Source organism: Melospiza georgiana, chromosome 9, assembly GCF_028018845.1.
Source record: "Melospiza georgiana isolate bMelGeo1 chromosome 9, bMelGeo1.pri, whole genome shotgun sequence".
NCBI lineage: Eukaryota > Metazoa > Chordata > Aves > Passeriformes > Passerellidae > Melospiza > Melospiza georgiana.
Window position 1 is genome coordinate 27,936,351 of NC_080438.1, and position 13,906 is coordinate 27,950,256.

The 13,906-nt window shown below is 45.5% G+C and overlaps 1 protein-coding gene across 12 annotated transcripts in view; it reads right to left on the reverse strand.

Moving 5' to 3' along the window:
• Nucleotides 1-13,906, reverse strand: part of DAB1 (DAB adaptor protein 1) — a 413,827-nt gene that overhangs the window by 138,578 nt on the left and 261,343 nt on the right. For 3 of the 12 annotated variants that reach the window (XM_058030144.1, XM_058030140.1, XM_058030145.1), the window contains one exon: nt 10,290-10,381. The exons of 7 other annotated variants lie outside the window; for them this stretch is intronic. The gene's annotated coding sequence lies outside the window, so the exon portion shown is untranslated. Of the gene's footprint in view, nt 1-1,931; nt 2,115-10,289; nt 10,382-13,906 lie in introns of those variants that run through there. 2 more of the 12 variants (XM_058030148.1, XM_058030147.1) reach the window with 1 other exon arrangement.

Genomic DNA, 13,906 nt, shown 5'->3' on the forward strand with positions numbered 1-13,906 from the left:
AAACAAATAAATAATGCTGTGGATCCAGCACTAATTCCATGCACAGTTTCAGCTCAGGAGTTTGAAAGTCCCTTTTAGCTTTATGCCTTGATTCCTTTTTCAATACATCAGCTGCCTTTAGCACACTGAATGAAAAACAGCTTAAGAGCAAATATAAAGGACATAAATCTCAGCTCCGAGTGAAAACACCAAACTGGTGAAAACTTGCTCCTCCATTATTTTTGTGTAGAGCAGTAAGGAACAGATTGATACTGGTGTTACGGGGGGTGAGGGTGGGGAATGAAAGAACAATAAACAATACAGTCATCAGTAGTTTAACACAGCGCTGTGTCTTGCAATGGAAACATACTGTGAAACAGCTTGCGAGATAAGCTTCGTCAACGATAAGTAATTTTTATTCCGTTTGAGTGGCTGAAAACAATAAACATGATTAAATGCTTCAGACATGCATTCAGAATTTAGACAAATGGCAAAGAGTTCCAAGGACTTTGCTTTTAAAACTACTGCGGGGAAAGACCTGGAAATTGACTTAACCAGTTTGAAATATACAATGAAGCAGAAGTTCGTCGGGAAATTAAAAACTTCCCATTCGTCTGCAAGCTCCAGGACTCTCCAGCCCAGAAACCAGCTTTGTTATCTACTGTTCTTTACTATGATTACTAGTCCCAGCATCCCACTTCACCATTCATAGAAGCAGGCATTTCAAACGTGCCGGTCACGAACCTGAGCTCCCAGCGTGTGAAACACCAAAGGAAGAGCCGGCTCTGGGGAATTCACAGACCCGTGCTCGTCCTGCCGGCCCTTGCGGGCTCTGTCCCCGCTCTCCCGATCCAGCCTGGCACCAGCTCCCGTGCCCGCCTTCCTCCCACCGCAGCTCTCAACTTTCACTCCCGGCTACCTGCTCCTGGTCACTCGGTCACACAGCCCCGAGAGGAAAGCACTCCGAAACACTCAGATCACGGGGGAATGTCGGCTTTTCCCCTGAAGTAGGGGCTGTACGGGAGAGCCGCATGAACCCGCAGCACCCCTAACGCGAGCGGTCACTCTGCACCCGCTGCCCTGGACCGCGCACAGCTGAGCAGCGCCGGGGCTGGCAGCGGATTGCCGGCTGCGGGCCGGAGGCTGCGGGCCGGGATCTGCTGGCCGGGGACCAGGGGCGGTCCCCAGAGGGTCCCTGGCTGGGGAAGGCGAGCTCGCCCCGCTCGCCGCGCGTCCAGCGGCCCCTCCGCCCCGCTCCGGGCGCCATTTCCCCGCCTCTCCTCAGCGCGGCGTCCCCCGGCCCTGCCGCACCTTCCCGGGCAGGGCAGCGCCGGCGCAGCCGAGCCGCATCCCAGCCCTCAGCACACTCCCAGCCCTCCGCCGGCTCCCAGCCTTCAGCACACTCCCAGCCCTCAGCCGGCTCCCAGCCCGGCAGCGGGGGGCGCTTCCCACAGCAAGCGGCACTACCGCGACCGATCGGCGCTTCCAGCTGCGGGGCGGCAGCGGCCAAGGCTCCCCAGAGCGGCGCATCCCAGGGACCCCCGGCACGGCGGGGGTGGCCGGGGGGAATCCCGCAGCCGCATCGCGTCGGTGGCTCCCTCCTCGATTTTTTTTAAATTTTTTTTTACTTGCCCCGCTGCGGGGGATGGCGAAAGCGCCCCCAGCCCTTTGCCCAGAGCTCGGCTGGCTGTGGGGCAGCCTCGCACGGCGCTCCCCCCGTAGCCGGCAACTTCTCGCGACTCGCAGGGGATTCCAGCCCTTTCCCCGCCTCGGGGGGACGGGAGCGAGCGGGAGGGGAGAAGGACGGGCAAAAAATAAACTTCCTTCGGAGAAAAGCTGCCCTTCCATGCTGCTGCGGTACCCGCTGGCAGGAGGAGCAGCGCGCCCCGCTGAGCCCCCAAACCCGCACCTGCCGCCGCGCCGCGCAGGGGAGCAGGGACCGGCTCTCTCACCTGCCCCAGCGAGCCCTCTCCTCCTCGCATTCCTCTGCTCCCCATCGTGGGCGCAGCAGCTGCTGTTATTCCTTAGGATACACATGGCCCGTCCATGCTGGGAGAGCCGCCTTCCCGCGCCGCCTGCCCTCTCCGGCCCCGCCAGCGCGGCGCTGAGGCCAGAGGGAGGGGAAAAGGGAGGTGTGCGGTGGAGGAGCGCGGCTGATGAGGGGTCGGTCTCCTCCTCCTCCTCCTTCTCCTCCTCTCCCAGGGCTGAGGGTCTCAGCGCCGCTGTGCAGCTGGGCAGGGAGAGGGGGCCGGGCGAGGAGGGGGCTGGCGGGGCTGTCCCCGCTAGGGGCGGGGGGGCTCGGCGCGTCGGCTCGTCCCGAGCCTCTCCGGCTCCGGGGCAGCCCCGCGGGCCAGCGGAGCAGAGCGCACGGAGACCCCCCCGCCTCGTCCGCAGCACCGCGCTCAAGCACGGCCGGGGGGCGAGCGGTACCGGGCGCTCCCCGGGGGCTCCAGGGCTTCCCCGGAGCGCAGGGAGGGCGGTCAGCGGGGCAGCCCGGGCGGGGGTGGCCGCTGCCCACGCGTGGAGCCCGGGCACGGCCCCGCCATCGCGGCTCCCCCTACACGGCCGCGGGGTGGGGGCCGGGCCGGGGGCCCCGCCGCCACCACCAGTGTGCTGCTTTTCTCATGGCTTCTCGCAGTCACCCATGAAAATTTAATGAGGCATTTAGGGCTGTTACCTTCAGAGTCAATGGAGGAAGCATATTTAGCCTAATGCACTCGCTGCCGAGCCAATAGGTCTGTTGCAGGCGGATCAGAAGTCATGGAGAGACTCTCCTTTCAACACAAAATTCACGACCCATTAAACTTATTCTGTGATAACAGCTTCTTTACAAACGGAGACCCATAGAAAACAGAGGCTGTCATGCACTTCCCGAAAGGATTTACATACAGAGAGAAGTCCATTTGGCAGGTTATTGCCATTTCACCAGTATTATCTCCAATCAATGCATAAAAGCAGCGCTGCTCTCGCTAACCGAGGTAAATGACTAAAAGAAAAGCTTTTTGCAGCCTCTAGATAGATCTGATTCACCCCCCGGGGCTGAGCGGCCACGTCTCCCTGGGCTGACAGAGAAGAGGGCTCAGACCATTAGAAATTATTGAATCTGATCGGGAATCACAGCGAGATGTTCTGAGGACACGCCGGTACCCAGCTGCTGATGTGCGCACCCCGCGATGACAGCCGGGCAGCGATCACCGGGATGCTCACAAGGTAGAAAGATGTCCACAGGTTATTTTACCTCCACCTGACAGGCAGGAGAGCTGAACCAATGTGGCAACACACTTAACAGGGCAGGGAGCACAGGGAAAGGCTGAGTGAGCAGATTGATTGGAAGTACATGCACAGATCTGGTAACATTCTCAAATATTATCAGTTTCATCTCCTTCAATCATTCTTTCTGCAGCACATTAGGTATTAAGCATAAAAGATAACGTCATGTAATAACATTTACAACATAAAAAATTCAGAATTCAAGCCACATTTATAGGAGTAGTTGATTCAATGGAGCTTTTCACTATAGACCTGTTTTCTGCATTTCAATTTATTACAGAAATGAAAGGTCAGATTCTCAGTTGAACCCACTTATTCTAATGTGAATTAAAAGAAGTAAGTAGTCAACTTCATTGCAGCAAAATTTCCTATTGATGACAATTTCACCATCTAGGAAGACAAAGAACTAAAGAAGGAATAAAGTAATTTTTTTCATTAGGAAATAATAGCATCCTTGAGGAGACATACTTGTCTATATGTATTAGGCCAAATAAAATATTGGTGGCCCTTAGTTCCCAAAAGGCAATTTTTTGGGGGAAAACAGTAATTGAGCTGTTCTTACTCTTTGACCAGTGCACAATAAAATGAAGTTGCATTTATTGTGTTGCTGGCCTCACTGAGGTCCTGGAGTTTACAGGAGGGGTGCTGGCAGCTGACTAAGTAGAGAGGGGACTTTGAGTAGTATAAAACTTCATTCCCATTCATTTCTGAAATGCATGGATGCAAGTCACACTTGCTAATAATACTTTTTAAATATAAAAGACTACTAGCTCACAGCTTGTAATATGAATGCAAATGAACTTGTAATTATACTATGCAATTTTCTACTTAAAAAAAAAAACAACAACTATGAAAATAGAACAGACCTGAAGAGCAATATGCACTGCAGTTCTTCATTGTGTTCCTTCATTATGCAAAAGTTGCCATAAGCAATCTGCTCTGGTGTAATGTAAAATATTTTTTAGGCCATAACTTTGCAACACAAACTCTCACATGAGAACACATATTTGGTCACAGTTCCTTCTCTCTACGGAAAAACACGATCAAGAAGCAAGGAAGTTTGGTGGGAAGACTGACAGCTTTCATTTGTGTTTATCTGTAAAGCTTAAACTCATCATTCTTGTATTCTCCTTTCTGATGATGCACTATGCCATCACCAATTATGTGATAAACCATTAAAAGTTACATATTAAGACCTGTAGGCCAAAAATTTCATTTCCACTGAACAGCTGGAGGAGCTGAAGATCAAAACCTAAAAGTGTAGTTCTCAACTATTTTTGCAGTAGTCACTTGTGCAGCTCTCAGTCACTTGTTACTTGCTAAAACAACTAAAGGGAAAGTAGGATCAGCTGAGCTCCTGAATAGGTTTGTACTAACAGGACAATGATCACAATATTTTTAAGTGTTCCTATATGCATCAGTGGAGAGAAGGATCAATTCAATCTTCCAACCAAGAGCACTGTACAAATTTTTTAAAGAATTGCCTCAAAACAACATTAAAATATCCACCACTGATAGCTGTAGACCTGGATTCTGAGTAATTTGTTATACCATCCAATTTCAATAAGCACTGCAGTTGCTAGTAAACCAGTGCACCCCACAGAGCAAAAATGTTTACCTGCAAATAAGAGATAATTTGCGGGATAATTGTTGACAGTGAATTTGCTGATAATTCACAGTCAAAGTTTCTGACTCCCTAGGAGAAGAGTAATCAAAAAACTTCCCAGTTTCACCTCGGAGGCAAGTTAATCAGCATCAGCGCTGCCCAGCTGCAAGCCTGTAGGTTTCTCACATGGAATGCTCAGGCAGAATGCACACTGTAAAGCCAGCATCATCCTGCAAAAATGGCAAACCACTGGCCAAAAACCCTGTAGGGCTCTTGTGAGTGCCCATGTGTGACAGCCACTGGCATTAGTGAGAAATGGACATTTCCTGAGATGGAATACAGGCCTTACCTTCATGGTACTAATTAAGGTATCTCAAGCTGTGCTGATTACAAAGGGCTACCAAATAATAGTACAGAGAAATTTTGAGGGATGTCTGAGACTGAGTTTTTGTTGGTGCTTTGAAAGAATCTGGAAGTGAAAGATCCATAATGTTACACTTCGCTGGATTCAAGTGGGATTTTTGAAGAGGGAATTTAATATCTAAAAGAGAGCCATTATTTCTGCTATTAACATCTTACTAAAATACAGCACAATGTGCAGACCCATCCCTTGCCAAGTGAGCTCTCATGATGTCAGCCTTCTCACAAAACCCCTTTTCACATTTACTGATCTATATTGTAGCCCACAGCAGGATCATCTTGATCACTCTGGAGATCCTCTATGTGAATAGCTCCTCACACAATAGTGATTTCAGTTTAATAAGTTCCTCTAAGGCAATTAGGCACTGACTGAAAATAGTATCTGCTGCATTATCAGTAACTATGGTAGCCCATCCCTTACTGCTGTAGCCACACAGTGAGCTCCTTTTGCCATTCAGCAGGAGAATTAATCATGATTTGGTTTCATCCTCAGTTTTCTCAAATGCAAAGAAACTCAGCTCTCTTATTCCACTAAAGATCTCCTGGGATATTTCCTCAGAGATACCTCAGGTGACTGAGCAGAATATGTTGCTGAACACTGCTCTTGCCCACCAAAAAAGATCTGTGTAGAAAAAATTTGGCTCTTCATGAAAAATGGGAAGCTGCTCTATTTTCTGGCAGCAACATATCAGGTCACTGATAGGTTATGACAATTCTTGCACCCATAGTGAAATCTGGTGGAAAATGCATTATCCCAAAAAATACCACTGGCATCTCTCTATTAAAAGCCAGCAGATGGAAATACTTAAAAATAGAATTAAGTCTTGAATGTTCCAGAGATTCATCACTGGTTTCTGAAGGTAGACCCTCTACAGTATTGTGGTTTGGTCACAGGGGGAACCTTCCTTTCATGCATCTCAACAAAGTTTGTAAAGTCTCATGGTTACACATGCAAAAAGAGATTCAGGAGCTTGGTTCAGATGTCAGCTTTGTCACTGATTAGTCTGTGATCTTGGATAAGTCCACCTATACTCATTTTATGTCCATCTCTACCACATGTACATCAGAAGCCTCCTGTCAGAATTTCTCCAGGAATGCTTGGGAGGACCCCAAAGACAGGCAAGGACATACATAAACACTAATTATTGTTATATACGTGGCCATTCATTCAATTTTGAGTCCTGGGAGGAAAAATAGAAACAAGATCTTGTCATTCTATCTGGTAGCCCCTATTAGTGTCCTTCACATATTCAAAATATTACTGAACTAACCCTGCTGCAAACACTTTCCTCAGCTGCAAATGAGCAGCTCCAACAAACAGTCCAAGACTGCCCCTCCAAAATCAATTTATCTTCTAGTAGATGGCAGCAAGTAGATGCCTGTCCTGCCAAATAATGGAATTTGTGAAAGCCCTGGAGATTATGAACCACATTATTTCCCAGATGCCCATGAAAGAGTCTGTGATTCTCCAAGAACAGCGATCAGCTCCTTCACAAATGCAAACTGCTTCATATTTCAAATCCTTTTTGGCAAGGTGCGTTTCCTTTCACAGCCAATTAACTGCAAACTAATTTAGAGAGGGTTTGCTTTTGCAAACATAAGTGTCAGGTTCCAACAGAGAACATGTTGCTAAGAGCATGATTTATGCACACATTCTGAGTTCTGTTGTTCTCTCATTCCCCCCAGACACCACTGATGATCCACGCAGAGACACCTCAGAATTTAATAAACTCCTTTCTAGGAGAACTTCACAGGTGAAGAAAATGTTCAGCATCCCTTACATCCTGAAAGCCCACATGGTTCTGCATTACCTTGCAGAGTGCCCATGCTGGTTTAAATACACATAAACTGAAAGCAAGGGGTACCTACTAAGGAAAATGTATTCTACTATGAAAATAGAGGTTATCTGCTTCACAGAGAATTCCAAAATTTGGCTTTTCTCTGGGTTAGACAATAAAAGAGGAGTTGAAAAGTTTAAACTCTCCATTTCTCCAGTAAAAAAAAACTTAATACTTTGTTCTTAAGATTTTGTCTACTTTAACAAGCAGCTGACACATTTAAGCTCTCTGGTTTGGACAATACTGCAGCTTCTTTTCACTAAGTACACATTTATCTTCATTATTTATTCATTTTTAGATGTAGCTTTTACAATTGGAAACTTCAGTCTCAGAGGTTCCTAAAGATCTTGGCTGTTGTCATATTCCATGATTTTGACAGCAAAAGATCCACTTGCCATTGTAAAAATCATTTTTTGTTAAAAAGAGACAGAAGAACATGATATTTAGAGCTGCATTCCCCTCAATTTCTGCCAAAATAACAGGTATTCAGGAGACAGCAATTGTGTGTAGTGAATGTCCTCAGCAAGTAAGGTTGTTTTTCATTTCCTCTTATGTCACATTACATTTTCCTCTTTATACTTCCTTTTAAATATTTAGACAGAGCAGAGAGTTTTAAACGTGTCATTGACACAAATAAATGTTTAGGCAGTCAGTCTACCTTGGGTTCCGCTCTTGTCAGATCTGATAAGTTAAATATCACTGGATCTGGCCAATAATTGGATGGAAGACCTCTGAGGAAAACTCAAGTGCTGAAGCAAGTGCCACTGGTTACTCAGTAGGTGTTTTTTTAACTTCAGACTCATCCTGAAATATGCCCTCAGCATGGTATTATAAGCACTAGCTGAAAAAGGCATTTTCAGGTAAGATTTAATGTGTTATTTCTGTTAGGCACTAGAAAGGATTCCTGACACCTTCCTCTGGAAGTTGCTTAGCCCAATTTTGAGTTAGCTGAGCCCACTGCTACATAAAGCTATATCTGAAAGTATGAAATCAATTTTTCATCATTTTCCTTTTAATAATAATACATTTTTAAACCTCTTGTTTAAATAGTAACCTGTACATTTCTTTGCCTTTAACGCTTCATTCCTGACCTTTCCTTTACTCTCTCATTATGTCTCTGAGTCCAGCTCATGGACATCCCTGCCCATGGCAGCAGAGTTGGAATGAGGTGAACTTTAAGGTCCCTTCCAACCCAAACCATTCTCTGGATAGCACAACATTTGTTCCCTTTTGCCATTTCAGAACCATCCAAGGATGGATATAATCCCTCTTTAACAGCTGCTGATTATTGACTCCTTTGCCACTGCTGCTTGCTGATTTTATGAGAGCACAAGGGGGCAGGATGAGGGGGGATGGCTTCAAACTGCCAGAGGGCAGGGATGGTTGGGATATTAGGAAAAAATCCTTTTCTGTGAGGGTAGGAATGCCCTGGCACAGGTTGCCCAGCAAAGCTGTGGCTGGACCATCCCTGGAAGTGTCCAAGGCCAGGTTGGATGGGGCTTGGAGCAACCTGGGATGGTGCAAGGTGTCTGTGCCTATGGCACAAGGTGGAACTAGAAATAATATTTACAATTCCTCCCAACACAAACTATTCCATGGTTCTATGACAAAGTGGAGCTGACACTGACCACTCCACCCTTCAGGCTGTGGGATACATTTGGGCCAAGGACTGAGGAATTCAGTGGGGCTGCTTCACTTGCTGCTGAACTCAGGACCTCCACACACGTCTCAACAGTAACAAGTGCCAGTTCCAATACAAGATCTCAGCACTTCTGGGACCCCTGAAAAGCACCATGAAATTGATGTCCAGGTAAGGCCCCTCTGGGATGTCCATTTCCCCCTTGTCCAGCAGGGAGGCTGGACCCCGCAGCTCCCAATCCCCAGGCCCTGCACACACTGAGGCTCTGCACAAGCCTGGAAGCCTCAGCTCCAGGCAGCATGCCAGAGTTCAGCCAAACATATTTGCCTAAGTTGATATTTCTGCAATACATTTCAAAACATGACAAATCATTACTTTCTGATGTTTGCTATTCATATTTTTTTTTCTCTCTTTACGCTTTCCAGGCAGGAATGGAAATTGCAAGTGCCACCATAGCAACTCAATGCAATAATATAAATCTTCAAATAACAATTTAAATGAAGGATGTTTGAAGTATTTTTATTTTGTAATAAATTTATAGGTGTCAACTAGATCAGGGCTTCCTTTCTAAAGAGGTTTTGCTGTTTATCTAAAAAGACAATCCTTCACTTGAAAGAGTTTATAACGTTAGCCTGAGCCAAAACACTGAGGTTTAAAAGAATATCTCAAATACATTCTATTTATTTATATTAGAAAACTACTCACTGGCACTCACTGGAATTTAGGTTCCTAAATGTCTATGTCTTTTTTCATTCCTGGCATTCTTATTCACATTTAATAAGAAATTATGACAGAACCAAGACAGAATCTATACCACCTTATTGAGTCCTCATTCACTGCCACAAAACCAGGAAAATTTCAAAGAACATTAAAAAATGGGATTTTTAAAAGACTGGCAGCTGTAATATGCTTAAGGTCCAGTTTGAGACTACACAGCATATACACAGAAGATATTATGCTTTTTCAGATATGTGGTTCCTGTGGTATTTCACCAAATCAGGATAGCACTCAGCAAAATGAGGAATTCACTGGCACCCCTTCATCCCAACGTGAGGGCCAAATTCCAGGTTTAGATGCTAAACACACACATCATGGCAGCTTTTGGAAGGCTCTCATGTGTCTTGTGCATTAAAGACTGAATCTCTATGCCAACCTCTAACAAAACTGCCCAAGCCAGCAGCATCAGGATCCAGACAAGTTCCATGGAATCAAGGTTACACACAGAACAAAAAGAAATCTGAAGTATTGTTAAGCCAAATAGCTCCTTCCTTTCTGGTTCCTTCATTTCTCATCAATGTCTGCCCATGCATATCTCCTTTACAACGAGCTTGTTCCTCAACAGAAAAATAAATTTGAAGAAGAACACTGAGGAGGAAAATCCATATTGTTTAAAAAACAAAGCTTTTGATATTAAATATTTTCACTCAGGACTTAAATAAATCATAGACATGGTCTTTAGCAAGGAAAAAAAAAGTCAAAAATTTATTAAATAGCTAATGAATTACAAAAGACCTATAGCAGCCAACTGAGTACTTACCTTCTGCTCAAACACAAGTCCTTGGGAGTGACAAATGTCAATAAACAGCACAGCTCAGGAGTGGGTGGTAGGCAAGACTAGATCCATCTGGCCTGTTGATGAGGAAGGAGGAGAGCTGTAAAACGCTCCGGAATGTGACCAGGAGCACATATGCCAGGATGGGAAAACGGGATTGTGCAGCAGCTCCCCCAGCCCCGCGGCCCCGTGGCAACCCCAAATCTGTGGGAACGTATGCTCCAGCCCTGCCTGGCGCTGTCCATATTTGTGCTGGGGACACAACCCCCCTGCCTCCCGCTGGGATGGGAGAATGTGCAGATCCCGGGAAAATCTGCTGAAATTAAACGCGAGTTGCTGATATTTGTAGCCAGGTAGCCATAAATGCACCCTCCCACTTCTGCTGCTCCTCCTTTGCTGCTCCAACAGGGGGTTTTGCAGTCTGCTGACACACCTACTCCCAGCTCTGCCTCTGCCACAGGCTGGGAACTGAATCCTCATGCTGTAGAGCCCTGATTTGCTACACCTCCTGAAGCTGAGCTCGGGAAGAATGGCTTTTATGTGTGTTTTGATGAGCCATCAACAATTTTAGATACTATTCATGCTCACCAACAGATTCTGAAATGAAACAAAATCTGCCTCTCATCACATGCACAACAGGATGTAACAGATGTCACAGAGAAACCAAGTAATAGCAGTTTTCATGGTTGGATCCAACAATTACTTCTGCGCTCCACTCTGTGGCCTCTGCCTCAAAGCCCAATAGAAGTGAGACACCTGCCCCCAGGAGTCCAGTGTAAACCTATATAAACACAATCTGGCAAGGCCCAAGCCAGAAAAGCATCCAGACACACATTTTTCACACTAAAACCCACCCAAGAGTTAGGTTATACCTAATCTTGAATGCAGGGTGTCCTGTTGGAGCAAAGAAGGATGGGAAAGAGAAAGCTGGTGTCTCTTCTGGGGAGAACTAAGAATATTATTCTCATATTTGCACCACAATCTCACTCTCCTCAGTAATATTTGCTGGCTGGAGTGGTATCCTCTTGAGAATTCCAGCACTGACCCCTTGCAGCACTATGAATGCATAGTAACCCCCACATTTTACAAAACAGCAGCATCTGGCAGCTCCTTGCCAAGGCCCCTCTAGATGGAAAGCCCAATGAAGATCCTTTTCTTCGGCTCATTGCACAGGAGTTGTACATGGCTTTTCTGTCCCCGTGCAATTTTCTCCTGCAATGTGTACTCAAGGTTAAAATGCTGTCCTTTCTCCTTGGTGAGATCTGTCACTGAACTATCAAAGTGTGCATGTTAGAGAGCCTGCCTGGTGGAGGGCTGAGTGATGCAGAGACAGACCTTTGATGCACGTTGTGACCTTAGTGCATTCCCTTTAAAATGGAAAAAAAAAAAGGAAAAGAGCCTCTTCTTGTTCCCATTTGGGGGCAGAAGGACATTAAGGAGCACTTTGGGTGCAATAGCCCTCACATTTATTGCAATTATTACAGCACTGAGAGGCTCCAGCCAAGACCACAATCCCTTTATGATGAGCAGTGTAAGACATAAAGCAAGGGAAAAGCCTTATCTCAGAAATGCATGAACTAAACACAGCTAAAAAGGCTACTAAGAAAAATAATCCTCACCCCTTTTTCCATCATAAGGAATAGGGATAAATGAGCTTTTCTCCAAAATCCCAGTGAGATCTGTGGCAGAGTCAGGGGGAAGGACCCAGGTCTCTGCTAGGCTGACACCTCCATTTCCTAAAGACACATCTGTGACAATTCCTCATCTCCCAGGTTCTGCAGCTCCTGCACAGCCTTTGAGGAGACTTTTAATGCAGTAAATCAACATTTACAAACCTAAGTGCATACACAGGCCCTCTGGGGATAATGGCATTGGGTTGGCTTGTATCTGCCACCAAACAACGACAGAGAAGAAAACCACAGGTTTTGGACAGCATCACTATTACCTGCAGGAAATGTTCAGCCCATGCATCTGGCACCATTTCCAACTCCTCTTTTCTCCCCATTTTGCATATCCAGCTGGGAATGTCCATTTTACTGTCTGTTCACCTGGCCCAGTGCTTGAATACACTGAATACACTCATTTTGTGATTTAACCATCGCCACAAAAAAGAGCATTAAAGCTCAAACATGACTTAGAGCATGGATTAACAACAATCATATGGGAACTATCTCATTTTAGCTAAAAGAGAGTAGGATTAAATGCAATTAAGAGCTCCCAATGATGTAATAAAGACAACTAAAAAAAAATCAAGGCAAGTGGGCAAGAAGCAATCACTTTTCTGTCTAGAAACAGTAAAATAATGACAGTCTGATTGTTCATAGGGTCGCCAAGGCCAAAATGTGCAGAATGACCTTCATTAAGTCATACTTTGTACTTCTGCTGGGGGACTGTTGCATCTGCTCCTTTCGATTTGGCTTGTCTGAGTAACAAAGCTCCCAGCGATCATCTAAACCTCATTTGGAGCACCTGTGAACAATTCATTATATTAATATAACAGCAGGGGAGGAGTGCAGATACTAATAAATAGGTTGTTGAGCAGCTTTTGCTGCCAAGGTTGCTTTACCCAGCGAGGAAATGTCCCCTCCACCCAAAAGCTGTGGAGCTGCACTGAGACGCTGGGCTCGGTTGTACCACGACATGTCAGAACACACATCTGCTCCTGGAGAAGCATGTAAATTAATTTTGCCTCTCAAAACAGTTGATAAATGTGTGTCTAATACTTCTGAGGGACTGCAGCATGATTTGAAACAGTTTGTTCTCAGTTAACGTAGAACAAATGTTCTCTGGCTAAAGGTGGCTACGAAAGGCATTTGGTAACGATTTGTACCAGCTGGGCTTCTCATTACTTTGAATAGATTTGTGTAAATCAGCACATAAAAATAAGCAAGTGGTCAATGCCTTTAATTGCGTTTGGATGTGCTGTGGTAATGGGAAATATCAGAACTTTTGCATTTGTCCTCACATTCTGCAGTTCTAGAAAATAGATTTTTTTTTTAATAGAAACAGCAGCAAAAAGATTTTGCTGTTAACATCTATTTAGTCTGGTTTCAACTTAGTCACATTTTGCAAATGTCAGTGAAAAGCAAAGGTCAAATAGGAAAAAAACAGTATGCTATGGATCAGTACAATTACAGAGAGCAGAGTAGCACAGGGTTATGGGAGGAAAATATATCTGCAGTGTTGGATAGACACAGGGCAAAATCCTGCCCATGGACCAGCACAGATATCATCCTAAAGTAGTAGAAAAATAGATTGTGTGTGTTAAGATATTTTTTCAGGGAAACAGGGAATGTCAGGTTTTCAATTTATTGCCTCTTTGTTTTTTTTAAGATTTGGGCTGCTTTGGAACAGCCTTGGTTTGGAGCAGTTTGCAGGCCTGAGCATCCTCACTGTGACCATCCCTGGAAATGGAAGTTGTCTAACTCAGTATGTTTAAGTACCTAAAAATCTTTATATCTCTTTCTTGTGTTGTCTTTTGTCACTGTTATACTGCTGGGTATAACACAGAGAAGCTGTGGCTGCCCCTGAATCCCTGCAAGTGCCCAAGGACAGGTTGGAAAGGGCTTGGAGCATCCAAGCAGGGATGGCAGGGACAGTGG